This window comes from Halichoerus grypus, chromosome 6 (assembly GCF_964656455.1).
Source record: "Halichoerus grypus chromosome 6, mHalGry1.hap1.1, whole genome shotgun sequence".
Lineage (NCBI taxonomy): Eukaryota > Metazoa > Chordata > Mammalia > Carnivora > Phocidae > Halichoerus > Halichoerus grypus.
The window spans coordinates 165,432,392-165,445,974 of NC_135717.1; the positions used below are offsets into that span (position 1 = coordinate 165,432,392).

At 45.9% G+C, this 13,583-nt stretch overlaps 1 protein-coding gene across 4 annotated transcripts in view; it reads right to left on the reverse strand.

Moving 5' to 3' along the window:
• Nucleotides 1-13,583, reverse strand: part of LARGE1 (LARGE xylosyl- and glucuronyltransferase 1) — a 522,085-nt gene that overhangs the window by 285,730 nt on the left and 222,772 nt on the right. The window lies entirely within an intron of this gene.

Sequence of the window (13,583 nt, forward strand, 5' to 3'; positions counted from 1 at the left end):
GCAAGTGGGTGGCAACAGAGTGACAAATAAACGCATCCAGACTGACCTGGGGACAAAGCTGAGAACAGAAGGACTTAACTACGGTGATCAAAATGCACATGCTGTTTAGAGAAGACAATCATAATGTTTCCTAATTAAATACACCGTCTTCCCTTCCCGACTTGGAACATTTCCAGGTAGACATTCTTGTTCTCTATAAAATAGGAATGTGAAGGAGGACTAGCAGGTAGAGGGGAAAGAGGAAAAGTAGAAAGTGGAAGAGAGCAAAAAGGAGTAAAAAGAACAGATAATAATAATGACAAGGTTTATTTCTTTCTTCCTATGGGAACTCCTATTCATCCTTCAAAACCCTGTTTCAGAAGCCTCAGCTCCCAGGGAAAGCCCTCTTCAGTGTGCAGGCAAAATCTTCAGGTTCTAACACATTTTATTTTTGTACATATCACTACTGAAAAACAAACTATCATACTGTACTTGGTCAATTGTTTTAGCGAATGTTTCCTGTGAAGGCTGGTAGTTCAGTGAGAACAAAGCACAGGTCATACTTACCTTTGTGGTAACGTATCATACCATCTGATAGATGCCATAAGGGTGGATACATGTGTCCAAGCCAAGAGTCAAATAACCAAGTGCAATAAAGGAGAAGAAAGGAGTGTAATTAACTTCAAGGTGTTCCCAGAAAAGCAGTCACCGTTGCAGCAACACTCCATTTAACCATCATACACGGAAAGGATGGGAGGTCTCTCAACATCACACAACCAGAGCACAGTGGTGTCGGCATTTGTACCCCGGGTTCTCTTAGGCCTGAACCTGTACATGCTCCACTTAAACAGCTTCATAATCAGCCCTACAGAGAACTTTTTTTTTAATTTTATTAATGTAAAATCCCCATTTCCCAAAGATACTTAGCACGCCACACCTCGTACACAGGTGCACCAGGGACAGGACACAGCCAAAGCTGTCACTCCTCTCTGCTCCTGCGCTGCCGAAATCCCGGGATCCTTCGAGGCGACCAAGCAAGAATGACATCTCTAGAAAACTATCCTCTCTTAGCTGCCTGCCCCAAAAATCCGCAATTTCTCTTTTTCCACACTTCGAGTTTTTCTTCTTCCTGCCCAGACCCCACTGAGCTTCCAAACCGTCCCACAGCGTCTCTGTGACTCACAAAACTTGAGATCAAAGGAGGCAATGAATTACACCCCGCGGGCTTCACCTGTGCCGATGTACCCCCGGCCTCTGCCCACGACCTTGTGATGTGTCTGTGAGCCCTCACAGACATGACTCATTCTTCTCCCCCTTAATCGCCTTGGGGTTGAACGCCTGAGCTCCTGGCCCTCTGCTACTAATGTGGCATCTCGGACTCACTGAATTCCACTGCCCAGGACCACAGATCAAAGGCCGAGGCGGAGTGTGTGGGTACAGGAAATCACAGGTTGATGAGGGCTGGATTGTCACTGAGCTGGCCAGTCACAAGCTCCAACCCCAGCTTTTGAAACCTGTTTCCCTGTTTGGTAAAAACCAAATCAGTCCCACCGAGGATGGAAATGAACAGGCCACTAGCGGCAATTGTGTTTTGCTCAACTGCCATCGACCCTTCAAGCAAGGGTGGGAGGAGATGGGCATCCAGCTTCCGGCAGCGGGCAGAGTGACGCTTCTGTGTGGGGTCTGCCACGGATCTGGGCAGTGCTGGGTAGTTCATGCTGATAATGTCTTAGGTGATCGCAGCAAAAGCAGGTAGCAACTGATGTCCCCATTACGGATAAGGAAACAGACTCGAAACATTTAAGCTTTGCCACTGTGGTGCAGTAGGACTGCAACTAAGGTCTCCATGACTGTAGGGGGCCCTGCTCCCGCTTTTATGCTCGGAGTTACGGCTACAGATGCTCTGAGGCCTGTATGAAAAAAACCCTGGGGACATCTGGGGAGGAATCCAGCAAGCTCTGGAAATACACCACGGTCCCAGAAGCTCTGGAAAATTCACAACAAAGGGGGAACCAGAAATTTGTTCTTTTGGAGGGACTACTTAAATGCTCGGAGCTCTGACACGGGAGCAGAAATGCTAACCTCACAATCATGATGGCAGGTTTAAGATACGGAAATACAAAGCTCTGAGCACTCTGCCTCCTGCTGGGCAATAGTTCCAATAAGAGGAGGTGGTATTATGGGTAGGATACATTGATGACATAAATTAGGGGGTCAAAGGCTGTACCTTTTCTCAACACAGGGCTGTTCTCTAGTATATGGGAGAAAAGGGCCAACAAACCGTGGCTTATTTTCGACCTGTGGCATCTCTGAACCTTCTTCCCTTCAGCCTCAGGCAGGTCCAAGTTCATCGGGAGGCCAAGTGGAGGAGCAGACCGCATCACTTCCTCTGACTCCTCCCCCGAGAGCCCCCATTTTGCATGCCCATAATTCTTTGATTATGTGCTTATAAATAAAGGCATAATTATGTAATCCCCAAGCAATTACAATTCCAGGGGTGGCAAGGGGGGCAACGCTAGATCAACAGTCTACTCTTCTTTAGACCCCAGATGGCTTTAACCAAACCTAGCTCTTAAAGGCCTAAAGGTGTCTTCTCCCCTTTAAAGCTCTATAGATTTGTCACCGAAGACAACACACAAAATAGTAAATGCCAGGTGTCAAGGAAGGGAACCGATGTTAGGAAAGGAAACACGTATGCTGTGCCCTGCGCTTGGCATACAGGAAGTACTCAATCAACAGTGGAATTGGGATTTCTGGTTTGTTCTAAAGGTAGGCTATCCCGAGCTGGCCCCGCCATCCTCTTCCTTGGCCAGGTTCCGCTTCTGGAAGGGAACGTCCGGGAGCTGTGCTGCGGGCCCTCTCCACTCTGACTTTCCCTGGCTCCATGTGCACGGGGACCCTGTGTCTCTACCCCGACTGACAGATCCCAGTGCTGCTCCATACAAGAGGGGCCTGTTGCTCAGCCATGTTCACGGCTCATTCTAATTTCATTCATCCTGACTCCTGCTTTTGTTCCTGAACTACTCCTCTCTCTGTCTCTTGACCTCTTTGTCTGGCTTGTCCTGGCCCTCTGGGTGGAGAGGGGGAGGGGTTAGGACAGCAAAAGGCCGGCCTTTTTAGAGGTGGTCTGCACACCCCAATGACGTCCTGTGGGCTCTGGTCTCTCCCAGGAGCGCTCCCTCTAACTTTTAAATGTCAATTTTTACCTTTCATACTTCCCTTGCTGCAGAACAGTTTGGGGACTGTGATGGTTCATTTTATGTGTCAACTTGACTGAGCCATGGGGTGCCCAGATATTTGGTCAAACAGTATTCTGGGTGTATTTGGAGGAGCTTAACATTTGAATCAGGACATTAAGCAGATTGCCCTCCCTCGTGTGGGTGGGCCTCATCCAGTCAGTTGAAGGCCTTGACAGAACGAAAGGGCTGACCTTTCCCTCAGTAAGAGACTTCCTCCTGCCTGACAGCCTTCAAACTGGGATATTCTTTTCTTTCCTCCTGCCTTTGGATCTGAACTGAAACACCAGCTCTTCCTAGGTCTGGAGCCTGCCATCCTTTTGAATGGAACTGTATCATCGGCTTTCCTGGGTCTCCAGCTTGCCAACTCACCCTGCAGATCCTGGGACTTGCCCATCTTGATAACTGCATGAGCCAATTATTTATAATAAATCTCTTTACACATGCACATGCGCACACGCATACCCTCTTCCTCTATTTCTCTGGAGCACCCTGATGAATGCAGGGACCAAGAACAGTCCACAGATCATACTTTGAGTGGCATTGCCCATACCTAGCCTCTCGATTCCCAGGGCCTGGCACGCTGCCTGTACTTAACAAACATCTGAGGAAGGGATGAAGGGAAGGACTGACATCTAGAACTTAAAAAAAAAAAAGGCATAAAATACCAGTTACTTAAAAAGTGGCCTCATTATATACAAAAAAAAGTAGCCTCATTATAATATTAAATGCTGGGGAAGAGGGAGAGATAACCAAGAAAAGTAAGCAAATTAAGTAGAGTTGTAAGAGTCTGGAATTCAGAAGAAGAAGGAACTGAATTTGAATTATGGTTCTACTTACTAATAAACTTTGGCAAAAGACTTAACCTCTTGGGACGCCTGGGTGGCTCAGTCGGTTAAGGGTCTGCCTTCGGCTCAGGTCATGATCCCACGGTCCTGGGATTGAGTCCCACATCGGGCTCCTTGCTCAGTGAGGAGTCTGCCTCTTCCTCTGCCTGCCACTCTCCCTGCTTGTGCATGCTCTCTCTCCCTCTCTCTCTGACACATAAATAAAATCTCAAAAAAAAAAAAAAAGAAAAAAGCTCATTACTTTGTATCACTCACTGAGTAGTAGTCCACCTATGAATGTACTAGTCTATTGGCTATTTAAAAAAAAAAAAAGACATAACCTCTCTGTGACTCTGTGTTTCCATATATAAAAATGGTGTGTGTGTGTGTATTACCTAGCATCAGGCCTAATTAGGGTAGATAAATAAATACTCCTTTTCCTCCTACCCTACTCCATGAAACCAGGAAGCAGGACACATAAAGAAAATAGCAGAAAGGATCCCTCATTTCTGAGCCCCTTTACCTTGCTTCTCTATTACCTTTCCTTCCAGGTTCTATTTTTCAGATATACACAGTCTATTTGTACACATGCTACATCTCGGTCACATAATGCCTACATGTGTTGATCTGTGGTTCAGCCCACTTTGAGTTTAAAATGTCAAAGGAGACATTATTCAAAAGCTTAGCTGACAACATCTTCCTCCTCCCTCCAAAATTCTCAACAAACATGAATTTATCAGCAGATTTGAATCTCTGAATCCACTTGAGATGAATGCTCTGAATTAAGAATCAAAACATCTAAGACTGAGAACAAAAAAGGTAAATTGAAAATCAACCTCTGTGCAGTGTGGTGACAGAGATTAGGGACTTGCCATCCAAAACGTTCTAAGTGATGATCTGAATCAATTTGTGTGCTCTGGATCTCTCTGGATCTCTCCAGAGTGCTAGTGTTGAGCACTGTGATACCCACCACTTGCAGATGGACAGAACAGGACTGTGGGGCTCACTAATGGAGGCAGGGCCAGGACCTGGGTGGGCCTCCCAGACCTGAGGCCACCCATGTAGGGGACTCCTACCAGCTCCTTCCAGTGGTGACAAACCTAGATGTCTCTAGCCAAGGACACCAAAATCCTGCACCATGCCCAGATTTCAGGAAGTCTGTCCTCCCGCATCATTCTACCCATGATGAAGACACTGCATCCTTAACCTTTCTACAGCAAAATCCCCCTACGTACAATCTGTCACCAGGGCCTTCAGATTATTCCTCATGCTTGAAGCACTTGCTTCTCTCACTGTATTTCAAACATTCCATCCCAAACCAAATCTTTTAATCTTATTCTAAAACAGGGGTCAAACTTTTTCTGTAAATGCCCAGAAAGGAAATATGTTTTACTCTGAAGGCAACGAAGCCTCTGATTCAAGTACTCCACTCTGCCAGGTCAGCACAAAAGGAGCCACAGAAATGTGTGACACATGGCTGCGTTCCAATAAAACTTTATTTACAAAAACAAGTAGTGGACCAGCCTAGTTTGTGAACCCTTGTCCTAAGAACCCTGGCCTCCAATCTCTCCCTGTTTCTGCCAGCCTCACTCAGATGCCAGGGATAATGTTCTTCAACCCTATTCCTACTGCATTTTGCGGTTTTTGACAGTGTACAGAAGTAACTCCATCTACTTCAAGGTCATCTATTGAATTCAACAAACGCTCGGTCATAGTTCCTAGTGAGGACATGTCCAGGGTGTGGAAGCTGTGTCTGCCATCTCATTTAATTTAGCAAGACTGAAATGAAGCAGGTATTCTCACTATCCCAGCTTGACTATGAAATGGGAAAACAAAACAAGAAATAAGACACGTGAGTTAACCTGTTCAATGTCATCCCAGCAGCAAATGGCAGAGGGAGCATCACTGGCTCTCAATCAATTGCCCCTTTTTGCTCCAAATCAGGATGTGTCCTGATCATCCCCTCTCTAAACAAGTCCAGTCTAATTGTTGTGTTGCTTCTGCTTCGTTTCCTGGTCCCTTAGGCCAGTGGTTCTCAGTCCTGGCTGCCATTAACAATCCCCTGGGTAACTTTTTACAAAATATTGATGTGCACAGGCCCCATCCCCAATGACTTAGCTCAGAATCTCTGGAGGTGGGGATCTAGTTAGCATTTTTAGAAGCGGCCACCTTCATGGGGGTCCTCCCGTATAGTCAAGGTTGAGAAACACTGGTTTAGGCATTTCCCTCCAACCTCTGGATAAGACACCATAAACCCCATTTGCAAGCACGCCTGTTGGCCCCTGAAGGCAAATTTAAGAAACAGCTCAGATGCAAAGGAAGTCTTAGCATTGCCACACTTAATTCCAGTTCTGCTCTGACCCCGGGCCCTGGTTTCCTGGCCCGAGTCTCTACTGTATTCTTAGAACAGCTCTATTGGGTAACCCAGGACCTTCCCGATTTCCTAGAAGCAAGGCTGCCCAGTGTTCTAGTTACTTCAAGCTTGGGGTTGTTTTGATTCTGTCCGTGCCTCTCCTTCTGAGCTCATCTGGAGCTCTTTCCAAAGCAGCCTCCCCACCCCAACTCCAGCTGCCAGATCTTCCAGCTTCCCTGGTTCCAGGCTCCCTTCTTGTGATCAACAGGTCACTTCAAGCCAAATTAATTCTCCAATTTCTCACCTTCCATATAAGACTGTGCTCATTAAAAAAAATAAATAAATAAAAAATGCTTAAACAAAATGCTCTCCTTTTTATTAACATCAAAATTTCACACCCTCCTTTAATACATTTTGAAACTGCAAAATAAATAGTGCAGCCAAAGTCATTTTAGAAAAAATCAGAGAACTCAGTTTCATCTTAAAAGTCTCACATTTAAAAAAAAATTTTTTTTAACATTTTGATTGCTGGATGCCCATGTGACAGCTGTATCTGAGATGGCACTAATTCTGGGCAGTTTACAAGTCAGAGAATAAGACACGGGGCTCAGCCTGGACATCTTCCTAATTCCAGAACTGTGGAACCAGATCTGCTGTGGGGAGGAAAATGGCAGCAGTAACAGGCAGAGAGGCTGCTCACTTGTTATGGGGTAAACAGGGAACATTTTACCCAAAAATTCCCCAAAGTGATTTTCTGGAAGTTGTCTTGGCAACAAAAGCAAACTTGAATTCCAGCAAAGACCTTGGAGATCTTCTGGCAAAGACTGAAGAACAGTTAAGAAAACTGTTCCCCACAAGCTTCTAAAAAGAATTTGCAACCACAAAGCCACGGAAAAAGCCTGGCTCTGTTTTGTCATAATAGGCTAGATGCAATTTGACTTCTCTCCTCTATGAAAGTATTTTCCAGAACCTTGTGTCTTAAAGAGCTTAAGTCAAGGAAATGAAGACATTTTTAGCACCAATTTGCTGTATCCATAGCTGGGTTTTTGCTCTAAGTGCTTAGAGTATTATCTTAATGAGCAATGATGTCAATGTTTTGCTCCTTGAAACTCTAGGTTCAAGGACCTCAAAGCTTCAAATGTCTTTTTTGCCAAATATCCTAAGTTCTGAAAGTTTGAGGCCGTTGGTCTTTGAATTACTGTTCTCACAGCAGAGTAACGAGTCTTTCCACTTCTAAATCTGGGCAATCCTAGTTCTCTTCGAAGTCCAAGGAGTCTAAGTATGGACAGAAGGACTCTGTTAGTAGTATTCAAAGCATCCCCAAACAAGGCAAAGGATAAGGTGTGTAGTGCTTTATTTTTTAAATAATTGCACAGTTTGGCAGTGGGGTCCAGTTCTTCTCTTAGATCACCAGGTGGTTTAGGAAACAACCACTGGACAGTGTGTCCCAGAAAATGTAAGTAGATATTCACTCCATATCTGGAAAACCAACCAGTGTGTAAGAGCATAATTCACATTCCAAACATCTCTGATTAGCTTCTGTCCCCACTGAACTCCTTGACTTCGATCCCTTTTGGCATGACCTCAAAGACAGCCTGCTTTAGTGGTGCTCTCCAGTGGTTGAGTCTGGAAGACGGGGTCTCCCCTTCCATAGGATCTTGAGTCACATTTCATAGGCATGCAACAGGTGAACACAATCCCCTTCAATGGGAGAGTCATCAAAACTACAAGCAAAACTAGCATGATTTTATCCTTTGCAAAGCATTAACTGGCCATCCTCACCCTAGAGTCATCAACACGGACCCTAACCCAGAAATCTTTCAAAATTTCTTTGTGATTTTTCTCTTTGGCAGTACTCAAGATGAAAGATTACTTAGGGGCGCCTGGGTGGCTCAGATGGTTAAGCATCTGCCTTCGGCTCGGGTCATGATCCCAGGGTCCCGGGATCGAGCCCCGCATCGGGCTCCCTGCTTGGCGGCGGGAAGCCTGCTTTTCCCTCTCCCACTCCCTCTACTTGTGTTCCCTCTCTCGCTGTCTCTCTCTGTCAAATAAATAAAATCTTTAAAAAAAAAAAAGAAAGAAAGATTACCTAAGTATTTTTCTACTGATCTAATTTTTTTGCAAATTCTAGCAATAAATGTGTTATTTTATATGAAATATTCATGGCCCTTATAAAATCCTACTAATACGTTCCAAGAGTGGCAAATCATAGGTGCTGGGGAGAATCATATTTTACAGTAAAAATTTTGAATGAGTTGTTTTTTTTTTTTTAACTAAAATCTTGTTTAAATTAAGAGAGCCACATGGGATGACTCTCTAGCAAGGTTTTAAAATTTTTACATTTGTCACACTAAGGATATTGAAAGCTACCCTTTTCTAAATATGCGAATCCCTACTTGCCATAAAACTCAAACTGTCACTCTTGGTAGCCATATTAATTTAACAAAAAGGAATTTCTTTTTTTTTAATGGGGAGTGCTGACAGTAATATCTGGTTTGGATTGCAGAGGGATGATTTCCCTGGCAGGCAACAGGTGTTTCAAGGATGCCAGGCAAATCAGCAAAACCCCGGCCCCACCCATTCCTGCTCCTTGATTCTCCCTCCACAGTGCTTCTAGGTTAACCTATTTCAGGGGTGGAGTATCCCAGTGAAAGTCAGCTCTATGGAAAAAAGTTAGGGAATCTTGTACAAAGGATCCAAAAGAATGACTGCTTTATATCCTGAGTGTGTCTTTACTCAAACTGCATATGACATGAACTGCGGTGCTTTGCCCTCCTAGGGAGAGAGGGGGAGCTTACCGACAGCACACTCAGACTTCGCTATTCTCCTCTGGGTTTGGAGGACAGCATTTTCAGGAATGCCCAGGGTCTATAATAGGAAAACTCAATGTAAAACAGGACTCAAAGTCTCGAGTGCTCTTCATGCCCTATATTGGGGATGGCACTCAGTTTGCCGCTCTGAAATTAGGCACATGCCAAATCTGAGCAAAAGCTCTCTTCCTCTGCATTGCATGGAAGTGAGGATTAACAAAGGAGAAACATCCTTGCTCCCATTTCTTGTGTTTCAGGCTATCTAGTGTCAGTGAGGACTGGCTTGAGCTGCATCATATTCTCTGGGCCCTCCGACAAACCCATCTCCTCTATAGGCAACTGGTTTTGAGACAAAGCCACTGCCCTTCACACAAACCTCACCCAACTGCCTGCAGATATCACATTGTATGCAAGGCACACTGCACCCAGAGAACCCAACTCTGGCCTGCAGTGTTCATGATACAGTTATATCTGATAAGACACTAAAAGGAAGGGGTTGGAAGGCAGGCCAGTAGAATGAGTGATGAAAGACCAGTAAGGCTCTTCGCTGGCATGGGTTAAAGTTAGCAATGGCCATGGAGCTCACCAACAGCTTGAGTAGCTGTCACAAAGAATATTCTAACACATTTCAAAAAGAGGAGGAAGCAAGTATTTTTGTCAATGTGGCTGATCCCCTCAATCACATCCCTCTCCTGCCAACTGCCACATCACCTAAATCAATGCTGTCGTCCTCAGCTCAATTGTAAATTAAAAACAAGAGCAAACAAGCAAAAGCCTGCCTTCCTTTCCTCGATCTTCTTTTCCCTTCTTCAGAGTCTCCAAACCCCTTTTATCAGTTTGACTTACTTATATTCCAATTCCCATGAGTATCTATATGGAAACAAAGGGACCAAAGAAAAAGGGGGGGGGAACCCTCATCATCCCTTTTTTTCACTTATTCCTGACAAATCCAAACCATCCCTCAGGAGGAAATCAGAAATGAAGTATAAGGTTTTATCAGATAGATTGGGGAGGGGGGGGATAGATGATTTTATCAGAAGCTCAGCTTGACAGAAATAACACTTTATCAGGATGGGCACTTGGCAAAGATAAGACATTACCAAGAGCAAGATAGATGTTTGGGTAAAATACAGCGCTAATACCTATTAAGCAAAACCTGCCATCTCTACTTTTGATGGGTTGTTACTTATTTCCAAGTCCTACTCCTGGGATGACAGAGACTTTTTATAAGGTGCTTCCAACAGGAGCATAAAAGCAAGGAGAATAAAACCAAGGACGCTCTCGACTCAACTCAGCCATGAAGTAAAGGCAGGCAATGCCTCAGTGAGTGGAGAGGGAGCTGGGCTTGGGTGTGGGGAGCGCTAAGAGACACAGGGGCCCCAAGAGATGCCTTGATGGGGAGCCTCCAGGGCAAGACCCCAATTCCTGGCCCCTGAGAAATGAGCCCTTTGCAGGACCCAGCAGAGGTTTTACTAATGGGACTGACCTCAGAGGCCGTGCCAGGATAGAGATAATGGAGTGGGTTTAACAAGAGAAAAGCCTGGGACAAGCCTCTCAGGACTTTCTGGAACTGCTGTGAAACCCCCTATACTTTATGCCTCCATCTTCCGGCCCTGAAGGGTACCTCGGAGAACCAGCAATCAGCGCCAGCATTCCCAAAGCCCCTCCAGGTGCAGACTCTGTTCTAAGTTCCTGGGCAACATGACTGGCAGCGGGAACGGGTATTAAGGATTTGTGCTGCTTCCTTTGCAGGCCTTGTCACCTGGTGAGTGACCACGGACTCTCCCATTATCTGAGAAATCCTTCCTCGGAACCCTTCTCCCATCTGCCCAGGGTGACTCAGCCACTCCAATCTTCATGTCACTGGATTTCCTGCATCCTGTGACAATAGGGACCTAAGGTAATGGCTCTCATTACATTTGTAATACCTGTTTCTGGAACCTGACTCATGCTGTGACTATCCATTCCCTCAACACCTGTTCAGAGCGGACACCGTGCTGGTGAAGGCAGAGGCCACGCTGACTCACCTTTGCTCCCCGAGCGCCTCATGCCAAGGTCTGCAAGCAGTGGCCCTTCTTATATGCTGGCTACATGGTGGCAACAGACGGGGACTCAGGAATCCCTCATGTCCCCATATCCAAATGACAGCCCTGGGTTCCCACCTCGAAACCCCCTGCTCCCCATCTTAGTGAAGGGCATCACTGTTTCCAGTGTGCACGAACACATGCACACACACACACACACACACACACACTCACACACTCACACAAGTAGGACTCATTCTTGAACTTCTTCCCTCATGTTCCACACGCACCTCATGTTCCACACGCACCACGTTCCACACGCACCTCATGTTCCACACGCACCACCTTAGCAAGGTATTTGAATGTGGGCTCTACCTTGAAAGTATGCCCCAAATACAAACTTCTGCACCCCCACTGGAGCCCCAGGTCCCACTTTTTCTCATCTAGACTCATGCAATGACCACCTGACCAGGTACCCTACTGTATACGATCTACTTGCCACTCAACAGCCAGATGACATGTACAAATTGTTCTCAGGTCCCATCGTTATCTTGCTCAAACGGCTCCTCTTATGGCTTCCCAGCAGACTTAAAACCCTAATACCCTACAGCGGATTACAAAACTCTTATCAGTCATCTTTCTGACAGTCACATACTCCTCCGCTCCCTCTGTGCCCGCTGCACTGGTCTTTTAGATGCTTCTCGAACATACCAAGCATTCTCCGACCTTGGGGCCTCTACCCTTGCTGTTGGTTTTCACCCTCTTAATCAGGAAATCTGCTTAAATACCACTCCTCAGAGAAAACTCAGGCCACCCTTCAGCCCAATTCTCTTACTCCTTCCGTTGGTTATTCTTCCCCATCGCACACAGCACAGAGCTCCCCCAAGTATAAATTTGTTTTCTTTCTGGTTTGTCTCCACCCCCTAGAATACAAGTTCAACGTTGGAGAGGTGTTTTTTGGATTGGTCTTATCCACTCTTATATGTCCAGGGCCTAGAACTGAGCACACGGTAGACACCCAATAAATGTCTGAAATGACGAAATCAATGAATACAGGCAGTGACTGGAACAATCCAATGATGGGAACTGGTTTTTGAGAGAGAACAATGATTACAGCCCCCTATTGACCACCCACTTTGATCGAGTGGGTCTTACACATTATCTTACTGAAGTGCTGATTCTATAGGGTAGTTTTTATTGTCCCCATTTTAAGGTGGAAGAGGTGGGTTCATTGCGCTTAAGTAACTTGCCGAGCGAGACTTACTGCAAAAGTTAAATGACCCAGCTGAACAAAAGTCTAATAGACACCTGCCCCCAAAGAAAAAGTCTGTTTTCATGCCAGCTCTCTTTCCAGAAAATAAAGGCTGCATTTTGCGGTGACGAGCAGGAGACACGAGAGAGACAAAAGGCAGGATGGTTTCGATAAGCATCAAGAAAGTAAGGAACCTCCTGCAGAAAGAGTACTCGGGGAAGCCAAGTAAAACCATTTGTACCAGCCCACAGGACTCTGCCAAGCTACGGCAAGAACAAGGGGAGCGGACAAAGCAGCCCAAGGATGCTACTGGACATCCCAGAGGGCAAGCGTGCGCCCACGGAAGGAAAGTAGAAGCAGAAAGGGGGAAAGTTTCTGATATCCTGAGCTAGCCGTCCCGGGTACCCTGCCTCAGGGTCACCCTGTGTCCTTTGAAAAGGATGCTGCTGGTTGCCTAAGCAGGAGAGCGAGGGCAGGGAGGCCATTATTTCTAGGGCTGTAAGCGATCCCGCCATGAGAAACAGAGATGGATCTATTCTGATTTCTGTAGCCTATAAAACAGAAAGGCGGTGGGGGTAGGGGAAAGATGCACACATGCTAATACAAGGGGTCAGGAAGACTCAGCTGCCAGACTCCGGCCAGACAGGAGGAGTGAAGAACTGGGGAAATCAGAATCTTTGTCTGCAATCACCGGGGTATTCAGAGGCTAGGAGGAGGCGGCAGCAGCCGGGGTGGACTAGAAATGGTTAACTCCCAGTTTCTCTCCTGATGAGTAGCTTCAGCTGCTCATCAATAGAATCTCCAGCTGATAATTATTAAGTGAAACTTGGGGCTTGCATTTGCATATGTAAAGCACACTTCCCTCCTAAGCCACAATGGGAGGGAGAATGCACTTCCTGATTGTGCAGCACTGGGAGGTTTGGGTGGGGTGGGGCTCCAGCCTGCTTTGCATGTGCTTCTCCACACTAATCAAGCCAGATATTCAGCAGAAATAAATCCCACATCCCAAAATACGCCATTTGTCAAAATCCAGAGCGCAAATAAGAGACCTCTTTTCTCCTGATCCGAGAAGGATGCATTCTACCACAAAACATGTCTATAA